The sequence below is a fragment of the Orcinus orca genome, chromosome 7, assembly GCF_937001465.1.
Source record: "Orcinus orca chromosome 7, mOrcOrc1.1, whole genome shotgun sequence".
Taxonomy (NCBI): Eukaryota; Metazoa; Chordata; class Mammalia; order Artiodactyla; family Delphinidae; genus Orcinus; species Orcinus orca.
The window spans coordinates 48,845,497-48,868,107 of record NC_064565.1 but is presented as its reverse complement, the minus strand read 5'-3'; the positions used below and the strand labels follow the sequence as shown (position 1 = coordinate 48,868,107).

The following is a 22,611-nucleotide window of genomic DNA, read 5'->3' as shown; positions in this document are numbered from 1 at the left end:
GACACTTAGGTTGCTTCCAAATCCTGGCTATTGTAAATAGAGCTGCAATGAACATTGTGGTACATGACTCTTTTTGAATTATGGTTTTCTCAGGGTATATGACCAGTAGTGGGATTGCTGGGTCGTATGTTAGTTCTATTTTTAGTTTTTTAAGGCACTTCCATACTGTTCTCCATAGTGGCTGTATCAATTTAAATTCCCAGCAACAGTCCTTGCAATATTTTTTAAAACTTAAAAAATTTTTAAACATTGCAAACATACACACTATAAAATAATACAATGAAAATGCATGTACTGTACCTATTATCTTGTTTTAATACAAGTTAACCTTTTGCCACATATGCTTCAACTTATTATTTTAAATGAATAACAACAGATACATTTGAAACCTCGTATAATGGATAACCCAATCCCATTCTTTCTCTTCCCTCTCTCCACAGAAGAGAGATTTATGTTGATCATGCCTATGAAAGTGTTTGTACCTTTTTTTACCACACATGTATATGGTATGCAGCATTGTTTGGCATGTTTTAACACCTTATGTAGCATTATACTGTATATATCATTTTTCAACTTGTGTTTTTCACTAGTTTTTTTTAAAATATTTGTCCACTTTTATTCATGTACTGTAAGTCATTCATCATAATTGCTGAATCATACTTCATTGTATGACTATAATACAATTAATTTCTCTTCTGCTAATAATGGATAGGTAGAATGCTTATAATTTTTTACTATAAATGCCACAAGGAACATTCTTCTATTTGTCTTCTTAGGCATAGCTGTGTGAGTACTGAAGCATATCTATCTAGAACTAGACTTGCACCTTGAAATGATTAGCTGTTGACAAATTGCTCTCTCTCTGATGGTTGTACAATTAATATTCCACAGACCAGTCTGTGCTGTGTTTTGGCACAGCTCTGACCTCATGGCTGCCAGTGGACCACTCTCCCATCCCTCAGGGTGTCCTCTTCAGTGTTCCCAAGTGGCTCAATCCCCCAATGCCTACTGCTGTCTTGGCAGTAGGCCCCTGGCTTTTCTAAACATCATCATTCAGGAGAAGTCGCTGTGACAAAAATGCATGCAATTTTCCATTTCTTTTGATACTGAATGAATTTGATATTCAGACTTAAATTTTTTACTAGTCTGACTGATTATTAAATGATAGATGATTGTTATTTTAAATTCTCTGATATTTCTGGTTGAGGAGCTTTCATGTGTTTACTAGTCATCTAAGTTTCTTCTTTTGTGAATTGCCTATTCATATTCTTGGCCTATTTTTCAAAATTAGGTGTATTTCTTACTCTACATATATCCTAAATGCATTGGATATGTCTTCTCTCATTCAGTGCCTTGTCTTTTCACTTTGATTTAAGTGCCTTTGTTGTATAGCAACTTAAAAATTGTTAATTTTCAAAGTTAGCTTTTTATTTTATGATTATGCTTTTAAAAAAATTTCGCTGTTGTTTCATTGTTCCAGTGAGAACCCAAAACTTAGTTGCTTTAATCAACAACAGTTATTTTATTATATATCCTGGTTTTGTGTGTTCAGAGCTCAGAAAGCTTAGAGCAAAGTTGCCTTGTTTCTGTTCCACATGCCTCAGATGGAATGACTGGAAGTCTGGGGTGGCTTGACTGCTGTGGGCTGGAATTATCTGGAGATACCTTTGCTGGCATCTTGTGGTAGATGCTAGTTGTTGACTGGGACTTCACCTTGGCTGCGAGCCAGAAACCCCACAGACTTAACTTATTTCATTGAGTAGGAATTATAATATTAAGCAGAAGTGGTAACAACAAACATTTACCTTTTTTTTTTTTTAACATATTGGGAATGCTTCTTTATTTTAACTATTGTTTGTGACTATTAATATGTTGTCCTCTTAAAGAAATTCTCTACTGTTCCACTAAGTTGGATAAGAATTTTTAATCACAGCTTAGAGTTAAATTTTCTTGAATAATTTTTTTTTCTCATTTTTGAGAAGATATTGTAATTTTCTCTTTTGAATTCATTAATATTGTGACCATGATTAATAGCTTTTCAAAAACAGACTCATCATTGCATTCTCTGAATGAAACCTACTTAATCATGATTTGTTAATAGTATTTTAATATTTTGCTTGATTTGATTTACTAGTTTATTTAGAATTTTGCAATTATAATTTGTTTGGTTTTGCTTTCAAAATTAAACTAGATTCATAAAAGGAGCCTTTTCCTCTTTGTCTTTCCTCATTTTCATAATAAATAATATATACTTAATCCAAAAGAAAGCAGGAAAAGAGGGAAAAGGAACATAAAAACATAGGACTAATAGAAAACAGGTAGCAAAAGGGTGGATTTAAATCCAGTCTTATCAATAATTATAATAAATGTAAATAATCTAAATACTTCAATAAGAACAAGAGATTGTCAGATTGGCTAAAAGTCTAAGGCCCAACTATATGCTGTTGAAGAGAAACTCATTTTAAATATAAAGACCTAGGTAGATTAAAAGTAAAGTGCTATAAAATATATACTCCACAAATGCTAATTAAAAGAAAACTAGATTGATCATATTAATTTAAAGCAAATTAGATATTAAAGCAAGGAATATTATCAGGGCTGACAGAAATTAATGATAAAGGGTTGCTTTCATCAAGACTTATCAAGACATAAAAATCCTAAAATTTTGTGCACTCAAAAAATAACAAACAAATAACTTTATCTCAATAAGTTGACGTCTTATATAAAATGTATAATTTCCTAGAAAAATGAAGTAGCAAAATTGTTTCAGGATTTTTAAAGACCGGAGTAAATGAATAATCAAGAAAGAAACACTATCAACAATTACAATTACCCTCCCATAAAATAAGAAAAAAATAAACAAACTAGTCATTAAGGAACAGATAACTGTATTTTATATAAAACTTCTAACTTTGAAGCTATTACTTTATTGTGTTTTGGTTTCTGTTGTTGCTGAAGAATAGTATGTCCTTATTCCTTATGAGGTCATCTGTCTTTTTCCCTTTGACATCTCTTATGATTTCCTGTTTATCCCAATGCTTTGGAGTTTCATCTTGTGGTGTCTAGATATGGATGTATTTTTATTTAACCTTTTTGAGACACAAAATATACTTTCAATCTAGAAACTTATTCTTTCCTCAATTCTAACAATCACTTAGCTGTTAACTCTTCAAATACCAGTTCTTTATCATTTCCTTCATTTCTTTCCTATGGCCCTCCTATTAGTTATGTCTGAGCCTCTTAATGTCTCCTATGTGTCTCTTAACTTTAAAAAAAAAAAAAAGGTTTATTGAGATATAACTCACATCCCCAAAATTCTCCCTTTTAAATACACATACAATTCAATGGTTTTTCATATATTCACAGAGTTGTATACCCATCACCACTAAGTAATTTAAATTAATTAATAACATTTATTTACTTACTGCGCCATGTGGCTTGCAGGATCTTAGTTCCCTGCCCAAGGACTGAACCTGGGCCATGGCAGTGAAACCACCATGTCCTAACCACTGGATGGCCAGGGAACTCCCTTAGAACATTTTTATCAACCCATGAAGAAATCTCATATAAACCAGAAATCACTCCCTATTTTCCACTCTCCCAGGCCTTAATAACCAATAATTTACTTTTTATCTCTATAGTTTTCCCTATTCTGGACATATAAATGGAACCTTGTAATACGTGGTCTTTGTGACTAGTTTTCTTCATGTAATATAATGTTTTCTAGGTTTACCTATGTTGTAGCATGTATCACTGCCTTCCTTCCACTTTATTACCAAATAATCTTTCATTGTAGAGATATACCATATTTTGTTATCCATTTATTAGTGATGGAGTTTTGAATAATTTTAAATATTGAATAATTAGGAGTAATGCTGCTATGAACACTCATGTATAAAATCTACGTACATATAGATTTTTGTATGGACATATGTTTTCAGTTCTCTTGGGTATATACCTGGCAATAGAATTTCTGGGTGACATGGTAATTTATGTTTAACTTACTGAGGAACTGCCAAATATTTCCCAAGGTGGCTGCAACATTTTGCAATCCCACTAGCAATATTTAAAGTTTACAGTTTTTTCACATCTTCACCAACACTTGCTATATTTTGTATTTTTCATTTTAGCCATTCTAGTGGGTGTGAAATGGTATCTCATTATGGTTTTGCTTTGCATTTCCCTGATGGCTAATGATATTGAGCATCTTTTCTTGTGCTCATTGGTCATTTTTATATCTTCTTTGAATAAATGTCTATACAAATCCTTTCCCCATTTTTAAATTGTGTCATTTGTTTTTAATTATTGAGTTTTAAGAGTTTTTAATATATATTTTGGATATAATTCCCTCATTAGAGAGATGATTTCCAAATATTTTCCCACATTACATTGGTGTCTTTTCACTTTCTTCATAGTGTCCTTTGAAGCACAAAATTTTTCATTTAGATAAAATTCAATTTATCTATCTTTCCTTTGATTACTTGTGCTTTTGACTGATTGCTTTTACTTTTAATGTCAGATATAAGAAATTATTGCCTAATCCACGGTAGAAAAGATTTACATCTATATTTTCTTTAAAGAGTTTTATAATTGTAGCTCTTACATTTGGTTCATTGATCCATTTTGAGTTAATCTTTATGTATGGTGTGACGTAGGGGATTCAACTTTCTTCTTTTGCATTATGGTTATCCAGTTGTCCCAGCACATTTTGTTGAAAAGACATTCTTTCCTCATTGAATTGTTTTGGCACTGATGTCAGTTATCAATTGACCATAAAAGTAAAGGTTTATTTCTTGATTTTCAATTCCATTTCATTGATCTAAATATACAGCAGTAAAGCATTAGCACACTGCTTTGATTGGTGTAGATTTGTAGTAAGTTTTGAAAGCAAAAAGTGGAGCCCTCTGACTTTGTTCTTTTTCAAGATCGTTTTAGCAACTGAGGGTCTCTTATTACCAGACTTCTTGCATCAAGTTTTCCTTTCATGTCTTACCTCTGTGTGGTCTTGTTAACATTTCATGGTTTTTTTAATATGAAATTATTTTCTTGAGGATCACTTAAAATATTCTTTGGGCAAATTCAGTCTACCCCTTATTCTAAAAGTACCCCTGTACTTTTCTTTTTTCAATTTTCTATCTTTCCCTTCTTCTCTCTCAATTTCCAGAGTTTTTTCTAACTTTTTTTCTCTTACAGTATTTCCTTTTCTCTTCCAGCTAGTTAGTAAGTATGCTTCATATCCTTAGTACTCTGCTAATCTCTGGAAAAGAAAATCTTTTAAACACTATTCTTACATTGCTTATGGTAAATAATATAAGAGACAAGTATATAAATCCATGCTAGATTCTCTTTCATAAAGGAGAATCAGATTTTTGTTTTTGATTTTGATAATATGCTTTGGTTTAAGTTTTGGTGAACTTGAAAGTAATATTCAGTTTAAAGGAGAGTACTTATGCTAAAATAATTATTAAAGATAAAAGCAAACATTATCTATATACAAAAATTGAATACAAAAGAATAGGAAAAAGGAAAAGCAAACTCTAAAAAGTGACACAAGAATGACTATACATTTTAATAAATAAGTGTGATTTACTTCTTTTGTATTTACTTTTCACTCATTCATTTCTCCAAAAATAAATGTATTGAGTATTACTGGGTTTTTTTTCCAAAAACGAGCAATGAATTCTCCAATTCTTCAACACGAACTGGGTCTCCAAGAATTTAATTCAATTCTTACACAAACTATTCAGAGTTAGTACAGATTCCATAGATTGAGGTCTCTGTCCCGCAAGACTGCTCTCATTTCTTTTTAAAAAAATTTAATTTAGTTTTTGGATGCATCGTGTCTTAGTTGTGGCACGTGGGATCTTCACTGAGGCAGGTGAGATCTTTTGTTGCGGCATGCAGGCTCCTTTCTAGTTGTGGCATGTGAGTTTTCTCTCTCTAGTTGTGTCACATGGTCCCATGTGCACAGAGTGCATGGGCTCTGTAGTTTGCAGCATACAGGCTCTCTAGTTGAGGCGTCCGGGTTCAGCAGTTGTGGCGGCGCAGGGTTTGCCCTGCGGCATGTGGGATCTTAGTTCCCCAACCAGGGATCAAACCCGCATCCCCTGCATTGGAAGGTGGATTCTTTACCACTGGACCACCAAGGAAGTCCCTGTTTTATATTTTTATTGAAGCTTCTTTTTTGTTTAAGTATATGATAGGAAAAGGAAGAACACAGTGTGCACATTTTGTAGTATGTGGTTATTCTTTGGATTGCTCCAAAAACAGTCATTGTTTCATCTTGAATAGCTCACTTCACAATTGTTTTAGAAACTAAAGGCAGATATTCTCTTTGAAATATTACAACCTTTATGCTTGTTTAATTCACTAGCAGTTTTAAGACCAAGAATCTATTTTTCACTTAAACCATCTTTTTAACTTGTTTTGAGAACAAAGCTGGGTGCTATTAATATGTAATGATTATGTATCACTGATAATATCACAAATATATGTTGGAGATATAAGGCAAGACATTTGTTATGATGTTATGATGATGTATATTCATTGTTACTTGATAAATGCTGCCTGCACGTCACTAGGTAGAGCAGAGAGCATGCCAAGTAATGTGAGGGGTTAGGTCATGAAAACTCTAATATAAGGAAAAAAAGAGTAAGTAGCATAATAAAACTTAGTATGATAGAAGTGAATTAAAATTATGTCTAATAAAACTTAGATATTCAAGTACTTTAACTTAGTAGCTTTTCATGATCTTGTCCTCTACTCCCAGCAAATTCAGTATTATCTTTGTTTCAAATTCCATCTCCTAATAATCACAATCAGGAAACTCAGAAGTGTTCTCTTCACCATCCTTTTTACCATGAATTCCAGCTGCTGTTTGAATCTGGTTAACTAGTTTGATGATCAGTAAGGTACTTTTTTCTAACCTAGAACTTTAAAGAAAAACATTACCTGTTCAAACTAGAGTAATACAGGCACTGGCATATTCTTGGACGTTGTTGAAAAAAATCAAGCCAGCATTGCTTTTAAAGCCCCAAATAAGAGAGCTTTTAATTTTTTTAAAGCTTTTCAGTCTGCATAAGAACTCAGTGAGCATGCAAGTATTATGTGCTGTTACTTTTTCAGACTGTAAGCCATTTATCTTGTTAAGTTTTTTTTGAACTCCTGCAAGCTGTTTTAATATCTCCCCTTTTTTCTGATTATTTGACAATTGCCAGTTTTTGTTGAATGTTAAAACAATATGCCTCCTTATGGATATCAACTGTTCATTAACTAGGTGGTATATTTGATGGTGAAGAGGAAGAGAATTCGCAAGCAGTGCAAGAATTTAGTGTTGACATTAATATTATACAATAGATCCTTATGATATCGAGATGTGTATTCTGTCTCAAAGTAGTTTTGATCTGCCATCTTCATTTTCACAAATTATAATCTTTTTTTTTTTTTTTTTTTTTTTTTTGCGGTCCGTGGGCCTCTCACTGTTGTGGCCTCTCCCGTTGCGGAGCACAGGCTCCGGACGCGCAGGCTCAGCGGCCATGGCTCACGGGCCCAGCCGCTCCGCGGCATGTGCGATCTTCCCGGACCAGGGCACGAACCCGTGTCCCCTGCAACGGCAGGCGGACTCTCAACCACTGCGCTACCAGGGAAGCCCCACAAATTATAATCTTTTACGTTTGTCACTCTTAATTTAGAAACTGGTAATAGATGACAATCTTTAAAAATTCATTTTGAACACAACAGTGTTCACAGTGTGAACGCCACAACAAAAACGATAAATAACCCAATTAAAGACTGGGCAAAGGATTTGAATATTTCTCTAAAGAAGTTATAGAAATGGCAATAAGCACATGAAAAGGTGCTCAACATCATTAGACATCTGGAAATGCAAATCAAAACCACAATGAGATAATACTTCATATCTACTAAGAAATATAAAAAGACAAAAACTGACAAATAAGTGCTGGCGAGGATGGAGTATATGGCAGTCTCATATACTGTTTGTGGGAATGTAAAATGGTACAGCCGCTTTGGAAAACAGTTTTGCAATTATTCAGTAAGTTAAACATAGAGCTACCATATGAGCCAACTTCCATTTCTAGGTATATATCTAAGAGAACTGAAAATTTATGTCCACACAAAAACTTGTACATGAATGTTCATAGTGTTATTCATAATAGCCAAAAAGTGGAAACAACCAAAATGTCTATCAGCTGACAACTGGGTAAGTAAAATGTGCATATAATGGGATATTATTCAGCCATAAAAGAGAGTGAAGCACTGATATAAGCTACAATATGGATGAGCTTTGAAAACATGCTAAGTGAAAGAAGCCACACACAAAAGTTCACGTATTATATGATTCCATTTATATGAGATGTCCAGAATAGGCAAATTCATAGAGACAGAAAGTAGATCAGTGGTTGCCAGGGGCTGGAAGAGAGAGTGAAGGGGAGAATAGGTAATGACTACTTAATTGGTATGGTGTTTCTTTTGGGGTTGATGAAAATGTTCTGGAATTAAATAGTGGTGATGGTTGCACAATATTATGAATATACTAAAACCACTGAAGTGTACACTTTAAAATGGTGAATTTTATTTTATGTGAATTGTATCTCAATCTAAAAAATTCATTGTGATTTCTGAAATTTTAATATTTGGCAGAAGAATCCCTGAAACATGTAGAATACTGCTCTGCATTGTCCATATCTTATCCTTGAATTAAACTTATGTGTGACATACTTGAACCATATGCTGTTTTAGCTGCTAAAATGCTCTCTAGTATGATGGCAATGGCCAATCTGTGAGGGAAGTTAAAGAAATAGTTCTTCAAAACTCATTATTTGGGAATTCCCTGGTGATCCAGTGGTTAGGACTCCGTGCTCTCACTGCTGGTGGCCTGGGTTCAATGCCTGGTTGGGGAACTAGGATCCCACAAGCCATGTGGCATGGCCAAAACAAACAAACAAACAAAAAAACACACAAAAAACTCATTATTTTGTTTATTGCTGGAATATTTTTGACCACTCAATACAACGACTTTCCTCAGGTCACAGTAACAAAAAGAGCTGTGCTTTCTTTAAGAAAATTATTTCTTTTCACTTTATGAGTACTGTGAATAATATATACAAGCAAAAGCTGCATATGACAATCATTTCTTCTTTGCATTGGTTAACAGGAAACTCAAAGACATATATTTCATCCTTCAGCAACATAGAGTACAGGGCCTTATGGCATGCAGTTTTGAAACTAAACTCTTGGCCTGATCTTATTTTTTTCACTCTCAGGTTCTTATTTTTATTATGAATATTATGTACCTTATTAGTAGCTTACCTCATCTTAGTTTATTACCTCATATTTTAGAACAAGACAGGGTATAAAAATATACAGAGATAAAGGATGTTATAATTAGAGGGAAAAAAAGCCTGAAATGCAAATGTGTTTGAGAAACTTATCTAGATTAATTTACCCTAATATGTAATTAGTAACTGTCTTTATAACTTTCAAATTCCTTATAACTATCTAAGTTTTAACTTTTTTAAGGAGGCAGGGGAAAATGGTAGGAAGTAATAAGCAAAAAGAATGGAACTTTGGAAATGATAAACATTTGTATAAATGATTGATAAACATTTGTATAAATGATTGATAATTGTATAAAATGATTGATAATATCAATATAATGATTGATAATATGAATTGCTTTCTGTTTTGAATAGGGTGATAAGTTATAGAATAGGATGGTGCTGGAAATCCAAAAGTGGAAACAGGTCAGTCAGTACAGAGGAGGGAAAAGGGAAAATATGGTGGAGATGTTTTCTGAAATTGCTGGCTGTACTTTTTGTCTAACATTAATCCTATTTAAGCCCCACTGTGCATAATCAAATAAGAGCTGTGTATGGCATTATTTTTATACTATGCAGCTGCATGTGTATAGCTTAGAAGGACATTGCTGTCACATCATAAAATATGTCAACATTGCTTTCATATTTTTAACATGGCAGCCTCTATTACAAAATAATATTGTTTCTAAAGGATTTTTAATTATATGTGGTATTTTCCCCTATCATTTTTAATATAGTTTCCATAGAATTATTAAATTAGTTCATGTCTTTATTATCTTTGCATTTCTAGCAGCAAGGACAGATTTATACATTTATTAAGTGCTTAGTAATCATTGATTTTGCTTTTGTAATTTTCCCATCAGCATTTTTTCCTTCCCTAAATCCATCTCATCAGCATATAAACATGCTGTAGTATTCCTCCATCTTAATACAAAAACCTTTCAAGGTCCCACATCCCCCTCAAGCTACAGTGCTGTTTCTCTACAGTTTTTTATAGCAAACCCTTTCAAAGAGTTTTCCATATATGCTGCTTCTACATCCTCATTGCACTTTCTCTGCTTTACTTATCCTATTCAGTGCTTTTGTCCACACCACTCTGATGACAACATTCGTGTCCTGGGCACCAGTGAAGTTTATCTAGCTAAATCCAATGGTCATTTCTCAGTCCTTAGGTTAAGTGTTTTCCCAGCAGCATTGTCACAGTCAATCATGTCATGTTTTTTTCTGAAACTTTTCACTTGGGTACTTTGCCAAAACCAAATTCTTGATTTCTTAACACTATCACTATCGCCATCACCAAACTTATTCCTACCCAAGTCTTCTCCATCTCATCCATGTTGTTACTAATAAATGCTTTTAAGTGGCATTTTTTTTCATCAAGTACATAGCAATTAATTGGATCTGAGCCTTACACCTCTCTTTCATCTGTATACCTCAAAAAATTTTATAAGCATAATTAACTAAAACTTCACAACATCCTTGTGAAGTAGATAATTATGGCATGGCAAACTGATGTACTAAGAGATTGCCTAAGGTATCTTATGCATGTATGCCAAAATTTTGAAAGTGGACCAGGGTGATGTAGTCCCTGTTGGAAGCATTAGACCAGATTTCTTTTTTATGATGAAATCATTCTAAGAATTCTCAGGAAAAGTAAAATAGTAGTAATGATTACTTAATATCCCTAAATATTCATAGCAAAGTTCTTTTAATAGAAAAGAGTAAAATGTGTATTATCTGAAATCTAGTATTTATTAGTGATGGCAACTTTGTTATATTTTTTTTTTGATTGTATGTTGTTAGATTGCTTAATTGCTTCACCAAGTCTTCATAGCCATAATCTGAATTGGATCTTTGAAGGTTTGGAGTGGAATAGTTTCATTTAAGTCTTTTAGCTACGGTACATGAAAGCTTTATAAAACTACGAGCTTTGTGTTTGTCTTGATTGCTAGCCTGTTCGAGTAGGGTAGTTTTTTACAAGGCAATCTTATCAGTGGCAAATTATTCGTTTGGCATTTGTTGACAAGACTGAGATGGACTCTAATTTAGATAAAAACTAAAATTTCCCCAAAATTTATATTCAAATAATGTATTTTAGTTTAGTTAATAGTAATTCCTAAAGACTTTACCTCTCTATTGCTACAATTTGAGTTGAATTCCCTAAAAAACTTATAGTTAGAGAAATAAAAATACAGCCAAAACAGCATATAATTTTTCTCAAATGAAGCCCTTCATTATATTACTTCATCTAAGTGATTAGTTCATTTTTGGATATTGTGTATATATTAGCCTCAAGAGTGTTTCAACACCTCTTGACAGTGCTACCACTTTCTTCTTCTACTGGATACCCATTTATGGCTCTAAAGCAGAAACCCATGAAGAGGGAGTAAAGATTTTGAGAGGTACTAATTAGTGTTGGAAGAATAGGGTGGTAAACTTTAGAAAAACACACAGCTTTATATATACTTAAATTAAAAAACAATTCACCAAGTTTAATAGTCAGTTGTGCTTTGTTTGCGTGGTTTTTATTATCAGCAAAATTATAAAGTTGCCATCTGAGCTCTAGCTAAACTTCATTGTAGTAAAGCTTATGTTAGTTGTCTAAAAATTTTGTATGTTAACCTGTGGGAATTATAACTCTTCTAGAGAAGTTTCAATCACACAGAACAGTAAGGACAAGTGTTGCAAATGAAGGATATGATATATTTTGAGGGAATGACAGCTTTTTGTTGTAAGGATAGTGAAATTATTGATATATTTTGGTAATTTATGGAAATATCATTTTATAAGAAATGTAAAATCACTGATAATACAAGAAGTGCTGTTTTATTTTATATTTATTTTTTATTGAAGTATAGTTGATTTACAATGTTGTGATAGTTTCTGGTGTACAGCAAAGTGTACATATAGATTATTTTCCATTATAGGTTATTACAAGATATTGAGTATAGTTCCCTATGTTATACAGTAGGACCTTATTTATCTATTTTACATATACTAGCGTGTATCTGTCAATCCCAAGCTCCTAATTTATCCCTCTCCCCTCTTTCTTGTTTGGTAACCATAAGTTTGTTTTCTATGTCTATGGGTCTATTTCTGTTTTGCAAGTAAGTTCATTTGTATCATTTTTTTAGATTCCACTTATATAGATATATAAGTGATATCATGTTTGTCTGACTTCACTTAGTATGGTAGTCTCTAGGTCCATCCATGTTTCTGCAAATGGCATTATTTCATTCTTTTTTTAAAAAATAAATAAATTTATTTATTTATTTATTTATGGCTGCGTTGGGTCTTTGTTGCTGCGCACAGGCCTTCTCTAGTTGCAGCGAGCAGGGGCAGCTCTTCGTTGCAGTCCGCAGGCTTCTTATTGCAGTGGCTTCTCTTGTGGCAGAGCACGGGCTCTAGGTGTGCCGGTTTCAGTAGTTGTGGCACATAGGCTAATTGTGGCTCGTAGGCTCTAGAGCACAGGCTCAGTATTTGTTGGGCATGGGCTTAGTTGCTCCGGGGCATGTGGGATCTTCCTGGACCAGGGCTCAAGCCCGTGTCCCCTGCATTGGCAGGCAGATTCTTAACCACTGTGCCACCAGGGAAGTCCCTATTTTATTTCTTTTTATGGGTGAGTAATATTCCGTTGTATATATGTACCACATATTCTTTATCCATTCATCTATAGATGGACATTTAGGTTGCTTCCATGTCTTGGCTATTGTAAATAGTGCTGCTATGGGCATTGGGGTGCATGTATCTTTTCAAATTAGAGTTTTCTCCAAGAAGTGCTTTTTAAAATGCTATGTGTTTATATTTGGTTTTACCAGAAGTAGTATTTAGTAGTTTAGTATGAAGTAGTTTAGCTGAAGAGTGGCAAAAAGTTAGAATCGTGGTAAATCATCTCTTTAAGAACTTAAAGAGATGTACAACTTTTTTGTTTCTGCTTTTGGTTTTCTTTAATACTTAAAGCAGTTCTCTTAAGGGGAAGCTCACTTTGTTTTAGGTTGTGATATGACAAAGTTTGGTGTTTTAAAATGAGAAACTATCATTTGTTTTATTTCTAGACTTCTCTTGGGAGGCTATAATCACTTTTTAAACTTCCTGGGTATCTCTAGTGTAGAGAGTGGGCTCTGGTTATTTTCTAACAGCAGGTGTTGAATTACAGTCGTCCCTTGGTATCTGGTAGGGATTGGATTAATTTGCATGGATTAATGTGCAGTGGCAGGAATCATTGGAACTCTGGCCTTCACAGTTTCTCTGAACATTAAGGGAAGATGCACATCTAATATTTTACTGAATACCCTGCTTAGACCTACAGGTGAAACTGAGGACAGAAAGCATTCAGTGAGTACTATGCACCAAAATACTGCTTGGAATTGGAACTATCCATTCAAGCTGCCTGTTTTCTTTCCTTAGATGTCTTCCCCCCATGAAATCAGAAAAACAACTTTTAGCCAGACAGCAACATAGTCAACTGTTTGTATGGGTCAGGAAATGATTTCTATCACTTTAGAGCTTTGTTGCTTGTAGATAAAGTATCTAAATTGATTGGTGCTTTTATAATTTGACAAAACTGCTTAACAAAACTTATATTAATGTTATATAAAGTCTTCTATTTATATGCCTACTCTAGACTAGACGGCAGGCTTCTTTCATACATACCGTATTGCGTGCTTAGTTAAATAAAACTCTTGTCTTGTTGTTAAAGCTTGCTCATGTTTTTTTCTTAAAACATAATAAGAAAGGGAAAATAACTGTTGGAAAAAGAGGGTCCCAAGGATCAGAACTGTTAAAATTGTTAATAAAATAAATTTCTTTTTTTTCTAAGTTCTGTTGAGGTTTTAGTCATAACAGTGCATGAATAAATGAAGTAAACCGGTTCTACCCAGCTGATTTAGATTTAAATTTAAAGAGATTTAAAACTCAGTTCTCCAGAATCTAAGACTACTTCCTCTTATAAGCACTATGGTACATTAAGAATTCTGCAATAAAGTAAACCTTCTTTTCCACCCAACATAAACTTGAAAGTTATTTGAAGATAAAATAATTTCCCTCCAAATTTGGAGCACTGTTCCTGAATGGAACATATTCTGCCCAACACAGTTGATGGTTTTTTCCCTATGTCTAAAAAAAATAGAGAAAATAAATTTTCAAATATTTTAGGAGGATCATTTACACTTTGATCTTAGTATAGTTTCAGAAATGCCTAGTTGCGCTAATACGGTAGTCACTAGCCACATGTGGATACTTAAATTTAAATTAGTTAATATCTAAAAGTCAGTTCCTTAATCACACTAACCATATTACAAGTACTCAATAGCCACATTTGGCTATGGGCTGGGTATCGGACAGTGCAGATAGTAAACTTTTCCATTATTGCATTAAGTTCCATTGCACAGCTCTGTATAGAATAGAGTTGTCCCTTGATATCAGTGGGGGATTGATTCTAGGACCTGCCACAGGTACCAAAATCAGTAGATGCACAAGTCTCTTATATAAAGCAGCATAGTACAGTCAGGCTTCCCTTATCTGTGGGACCCACATCCCATGAATATTGATATGTATTCCATTAGTGGTAGATCACATTTTTACCAGTTTCTCCGGCTTTATAGATTCCTATTATTTACAAGTATCCTTCCCCCCTAAAGTATTGCTTATTGAAGCATGTGATTTTTTTCCTACCAAGTAATTTCCCCAAGTAATAAAAATAATAATAATAATAGACAGGATTTGAAATAGCTAGATGATGGTAGAAGCATGTTTAGATTTTTATAAAGTTTGTTATTAACCTTAAAAATGTATGCCAAATTGTGCATACTTGTGATTCTCTAAAAAGTGAATGATAAAGACAGAATTTCCATGTCTACAATCCAAGATTGCAACACTGAAATAGCCTACCAGTAGCATATGGTTTATGAGATTACTTTTCATATGTAAATTTTAGAGAGAATTTTTATTATATAACCACACCTTGAAATGAGCATAGAACACAGAGAAAACATTAAACTGGTATATGAATTAATGATTAAATATTTTAGTGACTATTACTTTAAATGAATTTTAGGGTTAATTAGCATATATTTTCATGTTCAGATTGAATAGAGTGAGAAAAAGCCAGTAAATTTTTTATTCATTTATTCCTTTGAACCTTTTCAATAAGCTTGGTAGGGATAAATATCCTTACGTTGTATATATTGAAACTTATGTAAGGTTGTCAAGTGAAGGTGAAGTCTTGAGTATGCTAAAATTGATTAGATAAGGAAACACTTTTTCCATTTGGGGGCAGAGGAAGAAGAAAAATAGAGATAGTTACATGCTAATTACTGGAAACATAGTAAATATAGTTGGTAAACTGGTAAATATAGTTGAGATTTTCTCTGTGCATATTTACTAAGATGGTGTCTGGTGGGGGAAAAGTATATAACCAATACATTAGTTGAATTATGTTTTCATAAAATGTAATATTACTTTTTATATGTCTAATTTGAATATATTTCCTAGTTTCAAGATGATTTTAAAGAATTACCTTTTCATTGTAAAAGCCACCCAGGATTTTTATGAGAAGCCCTAAGATTTGTCTGACTTTAACCTCTAGTGTCGTCTTAATTTCATGTATTTTTTTTTCCTCATGCATTTGCAAATATCCAGTAAGTTATGTGTAAAAATTGCTACTACCATGATGAAGGAATGCCTTTTTTTTTAAATAAATTTATTTTATTTATTTATGCATTTTGGCTGTGTTGGGTCTTCGTTGCTGCGCGCGCGCCTTCTCTAGTTGCAGCGAGCGGGGGGCTACTCTTCCTTGCAGTGTGTGGGCTTCTCACTGTGGTGGCCTCTCTCATTGTGGCCACAGGCTCTAGGCACACAGGCCTCAGTAGTTGCGGCATGCAGGCTCAGTAATTGTGGCTCACAGGCTCTAGAGCACAGGCTCAGTAATTGTGGCTCACGGGCCTGGTTGCTCCGCAGCATGTGGGATCTTCCCGGACCAGGGATCGAACCCACGTCCCCTGCATTGGCAGACGGATTCTCAACCACTGCGCCACCAGGGAAGCCCAGGAATGCCTTTACAAGGTTTTTATACTCTAAGGATTAGGGCTTTAAATCAAGTATGCATTTTAAATTATAGATTTAGTCTTAATTATCTTGTTTTTGTCCAAGAAAATAAAAAATAAAATGGAACATTTATCTTTTTATTCAGTTACTTATTTTATTTGAATGTAACTATTTAAAAATATTTCATAGCTTTTTTAATTACAGAGTTTTATAGAAAGTATATTTGGTTCTTTCACAAGCCTTTTTATTGACTCTTTACCATCACAAGCCTGTTTTTTTTTGTATTGATTGAAGTTGAAAGCATAATGCTAGGAAGGAGTTCACTGAAGGCAGGTCTTTGGATACAGAGAGTAATGCATTCCATCTATGTAGGCTTTTTCTGATTTGATCTGATACGGTGGGAACAGATAATTTGGAGAGAATAAGTTTCCGGTCTTATATTCTTTTATACCTCCATGCATCATTTAAAGCTAACACGTTCTCCTCCTTAGAAATCTTTCCTCTTTCGCCTTCAGTGTATTTTCCATTTCTCTATTTCTTGGACTTAAAACATAACAAAACACCGTACAGTGTCACCTCTCTTGCTTCCCATGAGCCTTATTTATAGGTATCCCCCAAATTCTGTTGGATAGTCTTGTCTTTTCTTTATATTCATTACCTTGGTAAACTCTCTTGGCTTGAATTGTACTTTTTATATGACTGATTTTTAAACCTTGGACTATTCTAAATCGCAATATCTACCCGTTGTTGAGAAGCGTCTCCATTTGAATAGCCTGTGGTAACACTGGACTTACCTACTGTCCAAAATAAAAGTCACTCCACCCTACCACTACAGGTTTCTTTCATTGTGTCCCTGGTAATCTTTCTCTGCTGTCCTCGTTCCTGTACTTAATTTAGCATGAAGTCCTCTTGTTTCTCCATGTAAGATGTATCTTGGGTTTCCCATTCTCTCTGTACTCATCTGCACTATCCAGACCCTCATTGTATCACATCTGTTAACTCACTACAACCACTTTCACACCAACCCCGCTTTGCCTTTTTTTTTTCTTGAGCTTCCCAAAATCTCCCTGCAGTGACTTTTTAAAATGTATACAAAGTTGTTAATGCGTATTTTCCTTAAATAGAAATTGTAAGCATTTTTATTTATATATCCCTCTGGGCATAGTGCTGGATGCAGTAGGGAATCAGTAAGTAATTGTTCACTCATTCATTCAGCAGCTCTTTCTTGAGTAGTTGTTGGGTTCCAGCTGTTATACTAGTGCTCCAGTGATCTCTCATGCAGCTTACAGCTGAAAACAGTCTCTGGTGAGAAGAGAAGGCTTCTCTGAGGAGGTGGCATTTGTTATCAGACCTGAATGAAATGAGAAAGCCAGTCCTGCAAAGATATGGGGAACAGTTCCTGCAGGCTGAGAGATCAGCAAATGTCAAGGCCCTGAAGAGGGACAAGTTTGGTATGTTTGGGGAGTATCAAAAAGGTCACTGTGACTGGAACATAGTAGAGAGAGAGTGACAGGAGATGTAGTCAGGAGACCAGGTGACAGAGGGACTAATAGGCCATGGTAGGTATTATGGATTTTATCTTACGTGATGGAAAAGCCTTTGGACAGTTTTGAGTAAGGGAGTGTTGTGAGCTAATATATTTGTTGCTAAGTTAAGAATAGAAGTAGGGAGACTATAATAGTAATATTGGAGAGCAATATTTTGAACTAGTGAGGTAAAAAGCAGTAATAAGTGTTTTGAATTAAGGATAGAATGAGGAAGAATGGTTGGCAGGATAGATTGGATGGGAGGTGTGAGATAAAAAAGGAACCAAGGAAAACTCAGTTCTGTGTGCTTGGACAAGTCATGTATCCTCTCCAATATCTATTTTCCTGAGTATATAATGAGAAATACCTCTTTCTCACTTCTTGAAGGAATTGTTATGAGGATCTGATGAAATAACACATGAAAGCTAATTATGAATCTTAAAACACCATTAACATTGTATTAATTTTTAACACTAAATATTTTAACGTTCACCTTAAATTAAATCATACCTTGTTAATTAAGAAATTTCTAAAAGCTTAGATTTGACAGGAATAAGAACTCTAACCCATATACAGCTTAGGAAATAGTTTAACTTTCCCTGGGTTTATAGTATATAGTTCCTTTCCAATTATATTTTCAATCTTTCATAGTTTTGACACTGTTCATAAGGATTAGCATGAAGCAATTTCTCCTATTAATTGATAATAAGTAGATCATGTTCTGGCCATAGACTACACTGCTAATCTAATCATAGAGAAAAAGGTAAACAATACCTGGCTGTCTTTTGTTCTGTAGTATATTTAAGACACTGTGATTCTCCTCTCGGTAAATATTTGAAAACAAATAAAACTAACCCAAATGACCTATAGTTTATTTACTAATATGTTATATTACGTTAACCCTGGGGCGTTGTTGATTATAACAAAACATAATTTACCATACTATAATAAATAATGACCTGTAAATAAACTCCAGGTGTTTTATGCTTATTTGTGTCATGCCAATTGTACTTTTCCTGACAATTTTAGATTAATTTAAATATGACTTATGGCATCAAGAAAGACAAATATTCTAAACAAACTTTTTAGTTTCTGAAATCACTTACTCAAGTATGATTCAGCTGAATGCTATTTCTGTTTTTTTATTGCAGATTTCTCAACAGTTATGTCACAAGATTGACCACATTGATCACAGTAAGACTAAAATGATAATTAAGCTTTTAAGGATGTTTTGTTTTCTCTGAGAATGAGAATTAAGTTAGAAAATATTTATGATTTTAGATTGTTGTTCTTTCTTTCAAGAGCCAAATGAATGTTTACATTTAATGATTCACATCTCACACTCTACTTATTTAAATACTTCTTTAAATGATTTTAAAACATTTTAAATGAAAAATACACTTAATTTATAACTGAAATTATATGCCTAATTATACTAACATATTTCAATGTGAATCATAATCTGAACATCATCTTTTTTAGTTTTTGTTTTTATTAAAATATGGCATGAAACATTTAAGGTGACTTCACATTAGGAAAAAAATTACAAAAATAAAATTACTTGGGACTAATCACATATTAAGGAAAGACTGTGAAAACAGCATTGAAAGGATTCTTAGACTTCTTGATTAAATTTTTCATTGATATTTAAATGATTTATAAACAGTCTTCCAAATATGGAGAGTTGTTGAAAAAGGATAGTTCTCTTAAGAAACTGAACTTTTCCGCTTTAATTTTATTTAAAGTGTTAATTTCTACTGTGTATAAGGAAATATGTTACTTAAAGAAAAACTTTTATCCAAGGCCTTGATCTACATTATTAGAAAATTCTAACTATTAAAATCTGAATTGCAGTAATGAAATTTTACAGCATTTTTGAAAACTCCTTTTAAGTAACAGAGGAAAAAAATTGAGTAAATTATTTACTCAGTTAATCTGCTTCTTAAATCCCGTTTTAATTGTTCATTAGAAGCAGTAATTATCAGAAATGTTATTCCATGTATATAAAACCTTAATGTTTTAATATTTTTTTGGAAAACTGGTACATTTGTTAAATTTAACATTTTTCAGAGAGGCCAGAGACAACTTTTATTCTATTCTATTTTTAAAGGCTTTATCATCATCGAGTCTACAGATGTATATGGCATGTTCATTTTCCTAAGGGAGCATTTTAGCTATCTCTGATTTGTTGCTCTTTGCTTGTTTGTTTTTTCTTAATCAGAACTTTATTGCCCTAACTGAATGGTTTACAACAAAATATTAACATATTTCTGTAGTAACCTTCTGTTTTGCATCTAATGTTTTATAATCAAGGAAGTTAAAATTAGCATTGGATGAAAAAGGTGTTTTTTTAAATTAAAAAATGCTAACTCTCAGTACATTTTTAGGGTAATATTAAGGGAACACTTAATTGCAACTGTTCTGAATTCAAGAATTTCAGGAAGAGAGGTGGTGTTCAATATTATCAGATGTTAAATAAGTTAAAAATTAAGAAGTATTCATTTGAGAGTTTCATAAGTGACTGATAGTAGAAACCCTGTGTAATAATGTACGGGTTGTGAGGCTTTCTCTAGCTCCTTGTGTCAAGAAGAGGGTAGATTTCATCACTGATTCAGGCTGAGGGTATTGAGAGAGTAGTTCAAGTGTTGACCATGGGACTGGAATAAAATGAGGCCAGGGAAGGGCTGATATATTCAGAGAAGATGGAGAAAGGACTGGTCAGAGGTAGATAAGCTGGTGAAATGAGATGATAAAGAACTAAAAGAGTAGAATGCTGTGGTTAGGAAGGGGCTATTATAGATTGTTTCAGAGCTGGAGCTGGAGTATTCATATATAATATATACCTTGTATATTTTTTTCTTCAGAACTCAAGAGAATTTCTGTTTTTACTCCTTATGTTACATTTCTCTGAAGTGTCAAGATCTTCTAAATGATCTCTTTTCCTCCTGGCCATCATCAATTCTATTGAAGCCTATATGTGATCCTCAGTTGAACTTTATTAAAGCGTTGCTCTGATTCTTTTATGTCTCTACCTGAAGATGTATAGTGACTTTCCATTTCTTATAAGTTCAAATTAAGGCTTTCTAACTTGGTATTCAAGACCCCTCCTCAGTTTGGCTCTAACATATTTCCCAGACAAATATCCTATTATTCAAGAAGAAGAACCCTACATTCTATACAATGTGAACTACATACTCCACCTTGAGTATACATTTTGTCTCCATACTTACATTCATGTCATTCCCTTTTCCTAGAATATTCTTTTTCCTTTTCAGTCTTTTGTTTCTCCTGATGAAATCAAACCTCCCTTCTAATGCCCTGTATACCTGTAATCATCTCTTTGAGGCCTTCCCTAATCATCCTAATTGAAAGTGATTCTCCCTCCTTAGTAGTTTGGTGATGCTTAATTTTTATTATTCTTATGTAACTGATAACATATATTCCCTTGTATTCTGCATGCTTTAATATGTATTTTCCAATTGAGCAAATGAGTATTTAGCAAATGTTGCTAGTAATCATAAATACCCCAGAAATAACTAAATTAATTAGTATCTTTAGTTTTCTTATATTAAAATTGAAACAAGGATATTAATACATGCATATCCAAAATTGAACCATAGGAAGCAGGGTAGTTAGGAAAGGGCATAGGTTTTAGAACAAGAGCGAGTTCAAGTACTGATGCCGCTGTATACTGTGTATATGACCTTTAGTAAGTCAGCTTCTTTGTGCCTCAGTATCTGCAGAAAATGATTTATGCATATATTTAAAAGGATTTTTATAAGTATTAGTTACCTTTCTTCCCTCTTACTTGTTTAATGTTATAGTTTACTCCTTTATTGATATGAGAGGGGTAGGACATCAACTATAAAGATCAGGGATATATCCAAATTTACCTTACTTACACATTGTGATCCTTTCATCTGTACGTTTTAATGTATGGATTTTTAGTTTCTACATTACATATAGTAATGATAACTTTGTTGACTTACATAAGTTCCAGCAAGGAGGCTGATTAGATCTGTTGATACAATGTGCTTTTTTCGGGGTGGGGAGAGTCAGATCTCACTAGAATACAAATATCTTAAAAGGCCAGAATGAACTTTAGAAAAGTTTAGGTTGTGCTACATTCCCCTTATATAACAGATGAGAAAACCAACATCCAGAGAATTTGAAGGGAAATAACATGCATAATGGTTAAGAAGAGGAACTGGGTCAGAAAAACCTTTAAGTTTGTGCTGTAATATTTATATAGCTGTTTTGATCTTAAGTCAGTTACATAGTCTAAGATCCAGTTTTTTTCTCTCTAAAGCAGAGTAGTGTTTATACTTCAGGAGTGTTGTAAATATTAAATTAAAAAATGCTTATAATAAAAGCGCAGCACAGAGGCTGACATGGTAAATTCTGTTGACCCCTTGTCATAGTCATCATCATCTATCTGTAAAGTTACTTGCCCAAAGTCACATAGTGTGAGATCTTGATCCAAACCTGGTTTTGCTTTATTCTATTATAATTTTTACTTCTGTTTCATGATCACCTCTTAATTGATTAAAAATCTCTGAATGGGGCTTCCCTGGTGGCGCAGTGGTTGAGAGTCCGCCTGCCGATGCAGGGGACGCGGGTTCGTGCCCCGTTCCGGGAAGATCCCACATGCCGCGGAGCGGCTGGGCCCGTGAGCCATGGCTATTGAGCGTGCACGTCTGGAG

General features: G+C 33.6%; 1 protein-coding gene across 19 annotated transcripts in view; it reads left to right on the top strand.

Moving 5' to 3' along the window:
• The window catches only part of BAZ2B (bromodomain adjacent to zinc finger domain 2B), a 398,760-nt gene that overhangs the window by 174,258 nt on the left and 201,891 nt on the right, over window positions 1–22,611 (top strand). For all 19 annotated transcript variants that reach the window (XR_007478277.1, XM_033421795.2, XM_049712004.1 and 16 more), the window contains one exon: window positions 19,060–19,102. The gene's annotated coding sequence lies outside the window, so the exon portion shown is untranslated. The remainder of the gene's footprint in view (window positions 1–19,059; window positions 19,103–22,611) is intronic.